The sequence below is a fragment of the Callithrix jacchus genome, chromosome 15 (genome assembly GCF_049354715.1).
Source record: "Callithrix jacchus isolate 240 chromosome 15, calJac240_pri, whole genome shotgun sequence".
Taxonomy (NCBI): domain Eukaryota; kingdom Metazoa; phylum Chordata; class Mammalia; order Primates; family Cebidae; genus Callithrix; species Callithrix jacchus.
This window is the reverse complement of record NC_133516.1, coordinates 97,706,371-97,718,483: the sequence shown is the minus strand read 5'-3', so window position 1 is coordinate 97,718,483 and position 12,113 is coordinate 97,706,371. Positions and strand designations below refer to the sequence as shown.

Sequence of the window (12,113 nt, the reverse complement as noted above, 5' to 3'; positions counted from 1 at the left end):
TTAGATTTCTGGCAGAGGAGCTGCAATTCTTGATGGGAGTTCATCGGAAGCACTAGAGAGTAGGGATGAAACGGGATGATAGGAGACTCAGGGCACTGGGGGAGAGAAGAGAAATAAAGTATCTGCAAGGTCAGATTCTCGATGCTGAAGGGGAGCTTAGTGAGAAATATCATTGCAGGTGTCTGGTTTCAAGTTTTCCCTGCTACTTGGAGAGAGACAGGAAATTGCGGGCAATTCCATTTTCACCGTCTAAGGGAAGAAGTCTTTGTAGATTGGGATGTGAAACTAGGAAGCTTGGAGAAGTGGAATGGGGTATTTATGTGGCTAGCACAGCCTAGGTTTCACTTACAAAGAAAAACTCATATAGGAAGCAGAATAAAATATATAATAAAGGAGCAAAGGATGGGCTGGGGAATATCAGAAAAATGAGCAACTAAGCCTGAATGGAGGGGTAAAGGAAAACTTTCAGAGAAGATAATATTTTAACAGAAATATAGGTGATAAGTAGGAACTTTCCAGTATAAGTTGCTAGAATAAGCAACAGCAACCAAAAAAAAAAAAAAAAAAGGCTGTTTTTGCTGCAGCAAAGAGTTTATACGACAGGGAAATTGAAGTATAGTGTCTTTGTTGAAAAAGAATGAGACTGGAAATTAAGCTCAGGTTTGTAATTTCTTCAGTAGACAATGGGGAATATTTACATGGAGGATGATGGTGACCTGAAGTATTCTTAAAGACATAATTCTGTAAGCACTATGAAGGTTGGCATTGAAAGTGAAGAGACAAGAAACAGAATTCCCACCACCTGAGAATTATTTCCCATCTCTGTGCTTAATTAGAGAAGGGACTCAGCATCAGGTCTTGGTTTTGACATTCACCTATCCTAGGAAGCCTTCCTACTTCTCAGGTGTGGATCAGGATGAAATTATCATTATTGAGGCGTTTGTCCACATCTGCCTTGGAGTAGCCACTCCATTAAAACATTTAACATGTTTGCTTTATTCGGCATTCTCTATTTTCTTTCTCATTCCTGGCCCCTGCTGGATACTTGGTCCGTATCTATTGGGTAAATAAGTAAAGAGATGTGTGAATATTGTGAATAAATTAGTTGGGAGAAAAAAGCATAAGGAAAATGGGTGTAAGAATGAAAACACTAGAAATGTGGAAAATAGTATCTAAAGGATTGGAGCTATGTGAGCTGTGGAAAGGGAGAGATGACTTTAAAGATGCCTCCCACGTGTCTATCCTGGGTTTTGGGCTAGAATAGTAGGATAGTGATGCTACTTGAATTACCCGTTAGAGTTTGGTTACCTTTCATATAGTATCTCCTCCTACAAACAGGGTTTTGGTTGAGCTGTTTGACGATTCTGCATTTGTTACAGGAATGTGACCATGGTGTACTCATATAAATACCCTCCAGGCCAACCTCAGGGATGGGAAGGTATGAATAAGATCCTGGTGGCAACTAAACAGGGTCTGATACTCTTCTTGAAAGTCATTCCTTTCTGATATGTTTTGGCTCTTATGTTCCCACCCAAATCTCATTTTGAATGATAATCCCCACATGTTGAGGGAGGGTCCTGGTGGGAGGTGATTGGCTCATAGGAGTTGTTTTCCCCATGCTGTTCTCATTATATTGAGTGAGTTCTCACGAGATCTGATGATTATGTAAGAGGCAGTTTGCCCGCCTTCTCTCCCTTTCCTGCTGCCCTGTGAAGAAGGTATCTGCTTCTCTTTTGATTTCTACCATGATTATAAGTTTCCTGAGGCATTCGCAGCCATGAGGAACTGTGAGTCAATTAAACCTTCTTTGTTTATAAATTACCCAGTCTCAGGTAGTGTGAAAATGGACTAATACACATACCACCAAACAATTCTGATGGAAAATATAGACAGAATTTGGGAAATTTAGATTGGATTGTGTAGACAGGTTGCTGCCCAGAAAAAGTGTCTATGGACCCTTACCCTGTATTCAAAAGACATACCTGAGAAAGGTGAAATTTTTTTTTAACTGAGTAATTTTCTGTGATAAAATGGTCCAGGTCTATGAAGTCTACAATTCTAGCACTATAGTAATAAAATAAACCACATAGATTTTCATTCTATAAAATGAGAGTGGCTATTACTATACCCAGTTCAATAAAATTAATTAGGTGCCTTGGCTGGAAGTTAAATCTTTCACATAAGGGTGTCTGTTTTAAAGCAGATGCATTAAATGGATTCCTATATAATGAAATATGTGTTAATATATTTATTGTAATCAAACCTATTATTTCTAGAAAGAAAAATAAAATTCGAAGTCTTGTTTTTTAATTTTCATTGAAAACACATCTGCTTAATTCAGTAGCCAAATAGTAGAATCAAAAAAATAAAATTCTCAGAGCTGTGATTCAAAACTTGAAATAATTAAATTCTTAATTTAGAATGGAATTATTATAACTGATCATATTTTTCCACACGTTTATCTGACAGAATTTTGTATTTGGATGATTTCATCTTGTGTATCCAACCACTTTGCAATTTAGCCATTGACTATGCACCTGCTTCTCAGATTGGCAAGGCCACAATTTACTGTGAAGAATCAGTTGTTTTGAATGGATAATTGGTTACAGGTGCAATGAATCAACCATCTGCCTTAGAGATCGAGTAAGAGGAAAGGAAAATCCCTTTCCTTGCTGCCGCTTTGGGAGCTCATCAATACTGGATTCTAGTGAGATGTGATTCTGACGTGGAATTTGTCTATCGTGTGGTGGGTAGAGCGAGATAAGCAAAATGAAAAGAAATTTCATTCAGTAATTAGAAGAATATGATAGAGTTATGATTGAGACTCAGGTTTATTAATTTTTAGCAATAATCTTTTAGACATATTTCAAAGTAAAAAAAAATTGGAAGATAGCTAAATACTGAAACCTCACAGGGAGGTTTAGGTTTGCATGAGTGCATTTGATGTAGTCTCTCGGTGTAGGTTCAGGTTTTCTAGCCATTTTTTCCTGATCTAAATCTTATTTTAAAAATTTTCTGAAGAATGATGACATTAATCTATTGATATGTCACAATCCTGAAGCTCAAACCTTTTTTCCTTTTAAAGGCTAGGCAAATGAAGCAGTAGGAGTGGAAAAGGAACAAAGACATCTGTAACCGGTTGTGATCGATTAGCTGCAAACACCGCTGCACGAGGACCTGCCCAAACCTGCTCCTTAACCAGCTGACTTTCTGGTTGCTCAGCTGTGGTGAGTCAGAGCCTTCCTAAAGAGGCAAAGCCTTTCTTTATTTCCTGGATTGTTGCAATCTCCTGGTCCCAAGAAGCTAAAATGAAGCTCTTGTTAACTAGGATTTGCAATCTGCATTGGATGACCAGGTGGAAAATGTTAGGTTAATTTAGTCTGAATACACTTCTTTGTCTTAAGGTCAACACTTCATTTTTCTCCCCCATAACTAACTGAATCTACATTTTATCTATTGTTTCGTTTATGAAGCCTACCTTTTAATGAATCTTAAATATTTAAGAGTTCCAGCTGACAATGTATTTCCATATCCTAAGTAATATATTCTCACCTATAGTAAAAGTCACCTGTCTGATTCACAGAATCCTGTAATTTGTTCTGATTAGAGATTTTTCTTTCTTTTTATTTTACTTTAAGTTCTGGGGTACATGTGCAGATCTTGAGGACTGTTGCATAGGTATACACATGCCATGGTTTGCTGCCTCCATTCCCCCCTCCCACCTACATTATATATTTCTCCTAATGTTATCCCTCCCCATCTCCCCACCCCCTGCTATCCCTCCCCTGGTCCCCACCCCCGAACAGACCCTAGTGTGTGATATTCCTCTCCCTGTGTCCATGTGTTCTCATTGTTAAACACCCACTTATGAATGAGAACATGTCGTGTTTGGTTTTCTGTTCTTGTGTCAGTTGGCCGAGAATGATGGTTTCCACCTTCATCCATGTCCCTGCGAAGGACATGAACTCATCCTTTTTTATGGCTGCATGGTATTCCATGGTGTATATGTGCCAAATTTTCTTTATACAGTCAATCGTTGATGGGCATTTGGTTTGGTTCCAAGTCCTTGCTATTGTAAACAGTACCACAATGAACATACATGTGCATGTGTCTTTATAATAAATCAATTTATAGTCCTTTGGGTATATACCCAGTAATGGGATTGCTGGGTCAAATGGTATTTCTATTTCTAGATCCTTGAGGAATTGCCACACTTTCTTCCACAATGGTTTAACTAATTTTTACTCCCATCAGTGTAAAAGCATTTCTATTGCTCTACATCCTCTCCAGCATTTGCCATCTCCAGATTTTTTAATGATTGCCATTCTAACTGGCATGAGATGGTATCTCAGTGTGGTTTTGATTTGCATTTCTCTAATGACCATTGATAATGAGCCGTTTTTGATATGTTTGTTGGCTGCATAAATGTCTTCTTTTGAAAAGTGTCCATATCTTTTGCCCACTTTTTGATGGGGCTCTGCCCACCCACATTTATCTTAAGGAATTGGCAAAATGAAAATTATTTGTCACAAAGTGGAGTGGGCTCTTTCAAAGGGCATGGACTCAAACACAATTTCCTTTCCAGTTAGTTTGTGAAATATCCCGAAGTTCAGTTGAGTCAGTTAAACAAATCAATAAATCAATACTTTTACTCTTTTTAATTATTTTTAGCAAAACACAATTCTTTGTGCCTATGTGATTGTCTTGTTAAAACCACATGAACTGTTGCCATCACTGATAACAAACTGGCAGTGTTGAAAGGACTCCTCCACCATTTTAGATATTGAAGATATGTGAGGATGAACAAAATTTGGGGCATAATTTCTTAATGCCTAAAATTATACTACATTTATTTTATATCCTCTAATAAAAACAAAATTCTTTGGGAGAATCTTATTTTCAACATTCCAGTTAATGATTAGATTGTGGGGTTTTAAAAACTAACTTCCCACTAAATAACAATTGGAATTTGACTACATGAAGTTACAGCGTCATCCCAGTTTTCTGCACCTAGTTGAATTGCCATAAAATGAGATGTCTTCCGATAGAATGTCATTTTAGTTTCTTATCACATTTAGAAAAAGAATCACACTCTGGATTTTAGATTTTCTTTGAATATATATAAAATTTTATGCAGTGAAAGTCTTTGTACAACAACAAAATGTTTCTGACAAAGCTCATTCATTTCAAACAGCATTCAATAAAACAGTCCATCAGCCCAAAACATTTAGGTCAAGCATTTCTTAACATCCTTGTAAACAGTCACGGTAAATTTAAAACATTGCTTTAGAAATAATTTGAAGCATTAATTGGCACCACGGATATGTTTTGTCACTTTCATATATACATTTCTGTTTGCATCCCATCCGATGCAAAAGGTATCAGATAGCAGCATCATTTCCTACTTGCTCTTGAATGCGTACAAATGTTCATATTGATTTTCCTCCAAACAAAATGGAGGTCCTTCATAGTTTATCTACACTCTATTCTCTCATTTTGTTCCTCTTTTGGTGATGCTCAGTCTTTGATGTTTATTGGCATTGATGAAAATTTTATGTTACAGAAGAATTGTCTATAAAGATTATTCATGGTAGAATTGAGAATTTTATATTTTATATCAATATATTTAAAATATAAATATATATTTTATAAAAATATATCTCAAATTAATTCATATAAATATATAAAAGTATATTTATATAAGCATATATTGTTATATTCATATTGAATTCATATAAATATATATTTTATATAAATTGTATATTTTATGTCATATATATTTACATGACACCCATGCTATCATCAGATGTGGAAGTTATTTTAGAAATCCTCATTTAGACTGCTCCTGTTTTAAATATTTAATAGCGGCAGCTCTCCTTCATAGGGAAATGTAAGGTACGATACACAAATGCACTACTGCGCCAGCTGATTCAGAGATAAACTTCCCAGATTCATCTTTTGTGGCTTCTCTTTTGTGTTTTGAGAAACCTTAACATTATCAGTAAAAGAGTAAGGGAACTACTGTTCTTTTCCAAGTACAAATTTTCCCTGCTAGGGAAGTGAGGCATAAAGTATTGGGTTTGTATAAGGACAACCGGTGAGTTATAATATAATCAGAAGGAAAACTAAGTTCTCTTGAATTCGAATATATTTTTTCCACTGTGAAAATATAAATTGAAATATCTGAATTATCCTAATGGCTTATTTGTATTGATTAAAATGCCCCGGATCACTTATCAATTCATTTGACCTAGCTTGTGTAGATGAAGATTCTATGCCGACCCCTTTCTAAATGCCCATCTGTTTAGCTGAGGGTAACCTTAAATCTCAGTACCTATGACTTTCAATCTCTTAGACAGTTGATTATGCCAAATGGTTAGCACTGGGCCACTTGCTGGCTTCAGGCTATTGATGATTTCATTAAATCTTTCCCAATCCATTTATTTACACAATTTCAACTGGGAAAATTCATTGGAATGAAACATCTCATTTCCAGTACTGCCCTGAGGCAAAAAGAGACAATGATGCGTATCTCCAATTTAGACTGGATGAAACTAGCCACATTTCAAATAAAGTCACAGTGTAAGTTTAAAACCACGTTCACCTTAAAAGGAAACATCTTCTCCCTGTATAACTCTGCACAGCTTCAACTAATGGTACTTTAAACTGTGTTTGCAAACCAAAGGGCATTTGTCTAAAGAAACTTTAAAAATAGCCAATTAACTCAAACCTTACCTTAGATCTTCCTCCTCTATTGTCTTCTCCGATAGAGGTAGTCTCTGTGGCAGTTACAGGTGGCAAACAAATAAGAAAGTGTCTTTTTGAATTAACTTGATTGCCATCTTGATCAGTTTTGTGTGTTTTTATTTTAAGCATAACAGTAAAAGAAAGTGTTCAATCAACTTTTTGCTTAAAAAAATAATTTCATGGCAGAGAAGCAATTGAGTCCAGTTAAGAGACAGTTAAGAACATTTTTCAGTTTAGAGCTTTTTTTTTGTAATGAGAACTTTGCCAGTTAGTCACAAATGAACCTGTGCACATTTTCTTCATAATCATGAAGCGTGATGATTGAACAGATGAGCCACACACGATTTATGGTTAGTTTTACTGCACTGAGTCTTTATCTACTATTCCTAGTAGTTACACACTAAATTTTTAATAACTGATCAACATTTTAAAAAAAGAAATGTAATTAGATTTTATAGTTGAGTTTTAGCTAATAGGTGATTCCACAAAAGTTCAGGTACTGAGATTACATTTTAATTTATACTTGCCATCTGCTAAAATGCCCCCCTCTCTCCAGCATCCTGATCAGATCTCCAAATTTTGAAATCAATTTTCATTATTCCAGACTCATTGTAAATTTCAAATACCGGGTTGATTTCTTAGTCTCCACATTCCCTCTGTCTACTTACGGCTTCATAGGAAAAACAAATCTTACTCACTATGCATATTAAGTTTCATTGCTGTATTCCTGTAGTTAGCGGCATGCCCTTTGATAACATCTCATTGGAAATATTTATGCTCTGAAGCATTATTTTTCAATTGTTAAATATAAATCATTTATACAGCAATGCTTTATGGGAGAAGCACATGCTGAATTCTAATGGTGTTTTAGTTTGCAATCCAAAATTGTGAATATATACATGTAAAATTATGAAATCACTAATGAAATATTTCCATTTATCATAAGCTTGGTATGTAAGATTGTGCCTCCTCTCTGTTTGTTTTTCTGTTTATCTATCCATATATCTAAGAATTATTTAACTATAAGGTAAATTATGTTATTAAATCCTTGCATGGTATCCATGTACACAATACAAAGACTGAGGTTAGGGAGTATGTGTTCTAGTTACTAGATGGCTTCACTAGAAATAAGAATCAACTAGGAAGCAGCTTGATTCCACTATAGACCTCTAGAATCAGATTCTCTAGGAATGGGTAATGACCTCCTACATTTTGAATTAGCTATCCTGGTGACTCATACAGTGATGTTAATCTAGAGAGATTTTCTATAAGAAAAGATAGGCCAGGCACAGTGGCTCACACATGTAATCCCAGCATTCTGAGAGGCCAAGGCAGGCGGATCATGGGGTCAAGAGACTGAGATCATCCTGGTCAACATGGTGAAACTCCATCCCTACTAAATAATATAAAAATTGGCCTGGCATGGCAGTGTGCACCTGCAGTCCCAGCTACTTGGGAGGCAGAGGGAGGAGAATTACTTGAACCCGAGAGACGGAAGTTGCATTGAGCCAAGACTGCATCACTGCACTCCAGCCTGGCAACAGAGCGAGACTCCGTCTCAAAAAAAAAAAAAAAGAAAAAAAAGAAAGGGTTACACTATCTTTCATTTTTGCTACTGGGAATGTCCACATTTTTCCTCTTTGGAAAATCATTTATGGTTTGGTATTTTTAACATAAACTTGTAAGGTTTGAATGAAGGTAACTGAATTCACTTTATTTCTTCTTGCTTATGTTTTGGGATAGGTCATTAATAACATTGGCACCATTTCCTACAGAAGGACCATCTCACACCCCTACAGTAAATGGTTTAATGCCAAGCGGTGTTTTTGCTAAAGCATGTAAGCTTTCAATATAATGCTAGTCTTTGAGATGACCCGTGACATTTTGATTTTTCGAATTTCGGTTCCATATAAAAGTGGTATATTTCAATATTTCTCTAATGTATATTTTTTTCTGAATTTGGTAAAATAGACATGATATCTTAGAATTTCAAAATAAAAATGGTTTTAAGGGATAAACATCTTGCTTATTATATGTGTACTCTCAATATTAGTGGTAGTTCGCCTGAAATATCAGAGTTAAAAATCTAGGAAATCAACCAAACAAAGCTGGAGAATTTCTTCTGGTTTTAAGAGAATATATGTATATATAATCCATATTCTTATGTACTGTTTTTCCCTCTAGCATTTGCTTTCTTCTTTATTATGAGAAGAAAATAAAGAAAATGCTTCCCTTGAATGCTCTCCCTAGTACAACTCATTTTTCTCCCTGTACTTTGTATCATGAAACTCAGTGCCTTCCAGAATATTGACTTCATAGCAGGTTCTTCCATAGCGAGATCCTGAATCTTCAAAATGTGTAGATGTGGGGAAAGTTCATTACCTTCATGATGTTCCCATCATATAGCCCACTATGGAAAATGTCAAGAATAGTTTCCGCTTTCTGATGTTCGTTCCGCCCACTATGGAAAATGTCAAGAATAGTTTCCGCTTTCTGATGTTCGTTCCGCCCACTATGGAAAATGTCAAGAATAGTTTCCGCTTTCTGATGTTCGTTCCGCCCACTATGGAAAATGTCAAGAATAGTTTCCGCTTTCTGATGTTCCTCCCATGTTGTTCTGCTACAGAAGAACGACAGATAGCCCTGAAGAGAGCTATCAAATGGTAAGACTGGCATTCGGTCGGTGCAAAAGTAATTGCAATTTTTGCCATTAAAAGTGATGGTGAAAACCATGATTACTTTTGCACCACTGTAATACTAAAGACCAGAGCCTTTTTTAAACTAATACCGTCGTACAATGTAACAAATACAGAACCTATAATCAGAATGTTCCTTTTCCTGTCAGTTACAAGTTGCCTGGCTTTTAGTCCCACTTTCTTTGTTACAGAGAAATATTTTGGTTTTCTCACCCCTGCCCCCAGTTAGTGGAGTAGCATAGTAGAAGAGAGTCAAGGAAACAGAGAAGTCCCCCCACCCACATCCCCCTTGTGCCACTGAAGCACTGTGGGTTAGAACTGGAAGTATTTATATACCTAGAATGACGTTTTAATAATTGAAATTGCCCTTTTTTTAACAACTAAATTGATTGGAGCACTTTACTTCCTTTTACAGACAAACCAAGAGTTTTCAGTATCTGTTCACTTATTCTCTTTTTAGAGTTCTAGATCAGCCAAGCTTTTACCCGTATCATTCTACAAAATTGTTCTTACCAATGTCACGAATAACTTCCAAACATTCACAGATCTACTGTGCTCATCTTGGTATCTTACTTTATCCAAAGCCAGCATATGATACACCACATTCCTCCTCGAATTCTTTCTTCATTGGACTTCCAAAACGTAACTCCCTTTTGGTTTTCTCTCTACAGCATTAGCTATTTCTTCCTAGTCTCTGTAGCTTTCCCGAATTCTTTACGTCTAAGTTCTGAAGGGATTCAGGGTTTGAGTCTTAACTACCTTCTCTAATTGTACTCACTTCTTAAGAGTTTATCCAGTCCCATGACTTTAAATCTAATTTATAATTACGATTGACAACTATACTATTCTAGCCCACTCCTCTGGACTCCACGTGGATTCAACCTAGTCACTTGAATGTTCACTGCTTCTCAACTTCACATGACCAGAACTTAACTCTTGTGATCTCACTAAACCTGTTTCTTTCTTGGTCTTCTTCTGTCTCAGTATATAGTATCTGCAGTTCTTCAGGAGTTTGGGTCAGGAAATCCTAGTCATTCTTAATGTTTTTCTCTGACATCTCACATCTAGTTTATTAGGAAATCATGTGGGCTTTACCTGCAAATAATATCAAGAATCTATTTCTCAACATAGACACCACTGATGTGTTCATCTGAATCACCATTATTTCTCTTCTGCATTAATTTAAAAGCCTCCTAATTGTCTTCTCCTTATTTAAATTCTTATCTCCTGTCTACTTTTCAACACAGTAGCCAGGATGATCCTTTTAAAATATATCAGATCATGTCAGCCGTTTACTCAAAATCTTACAAACGCTTCCCTCTTCTTTCACAGTAAAATCCAAATTTTATAACATAACCTGTAAAGTCCTCTGTGATCCTGATGCTGTTTTGACATCATTTTTCTCTACTCAGGCAGCTGCAGCTTCCCTGAGCTCCTCAGTAACACACCACACCTGTTCCATGAGACTTGCACTGGCAGATTCCTTTGTCCTGAATGATTTTCACCCACTCATATTCTCGGAGTTCTTCACTAACTCACTCTTCCAAGTCTCAGATACCTCTTTTCGGAGATATCTTCCTAGACCAGTCCATTTAAAATAGGTCTATATACAACTTATTTTGTTTTTTTAGAGATGGAGTCTCACACTATTGCCCAGGCTGGAATGCAATGGCCTGATCTCGGTTCACTGGAACCTCTGCCTCCTGGGTTCACACAGTTCTCCTGCCTCAACCTCCCAAGTAGCTGGGATTACAGGAGCACACCACCACACCCAGCTAATTTTTTGTATTTTGTTTTTTAGTAAACACACGGTTTCACTGTGTTGGCCAGACTGGTCTCTAACTTTTGACCTCGTGATCCACCCACCTTGGCCTCCCAAAGTGCTGGGTGTGTAATCCCAGCACTTTGGGAGGCCACATCTGACCATACAACTCGTTTTTTTATCTTCATTATTGTAGAGCACCTGTTACCGTCTTACATGCTATAAAGAATTTTTGTTATTTGTTTATACTTCATGCTTTGTTTCCTGCTGTATCACCTACACCTGGAAAATAAAAGATTCTCAAGAGATATTAAAATGAATGAATGAGAGTAATTGGAACAATCATGGGATCTGTCAGGGAGTTCACCCGAGAGGAAAGGAAGAACAGGCTCCACAAAGCTAGTTTGAAAGGGCACCAAGTAGGAGTGGGAAGAATAAAGTTGTGTTCTGCTGTATTCTTTGTACTCCAGCTCTTTCAACTTAATAGATACCTAAATATTAAATAGATATTTAAAATCAGAATATTGCACATTGCAATTAAGTTTGATAAGATGCATGTATTTGCCTTTTCTCTTAAGTAGAATAAATATTGCCTTTATTTGTACTATTTGTTCCTGTATTTTTACTCCCCAAATACTTTGTTTTCCTTTACTAGTAGTATTTCTTAGATATTATGATTATTTGTTGACATGTCTCCTCCAGGTTTGTTTTTTGGTTTCGTTTTTTTATTTTAAATAATCTCAGCACCTAACTCAGTACTTCACATATAGGTACTAAAAACTGCATGTCAAATTTGTTTTTAATATTTGATTCAGTAATTCCTTTTATATATACTATGGTATTCACAGGACATGTGAGTCCCATATGGATTTATACACAAGCAAGTTGTTCTTTAAATGTAAAGTCTA

At 36.3% G+C, this 12,113-nt stretch overlaps 1 long non-coding RNA gene across 1 annotated transcript in view; it reads left to right on the top strand.

The window, feature by feature from the left end:
* The first annotated feature begins 1,692 nt into the window (after positions 1-1,692).
* LOC144579645 (uncharacterized) overlaps positions 1,693-12,113 on the top strand; it is a 124,320-nt gene continuing 113,899 nt past the window's right edge. The window contains exons 1-2 of the long non-coding RNA XR_013527780.1: positions 1,693-1,787; positions 3,086-3,227. This is a non-coding gene — a long non-coding RNA (uncharacterized LOC144579645). The remainder of the gene's footprint in view (positions 1,788-3,085; positions 3,228-12,113) is intronic.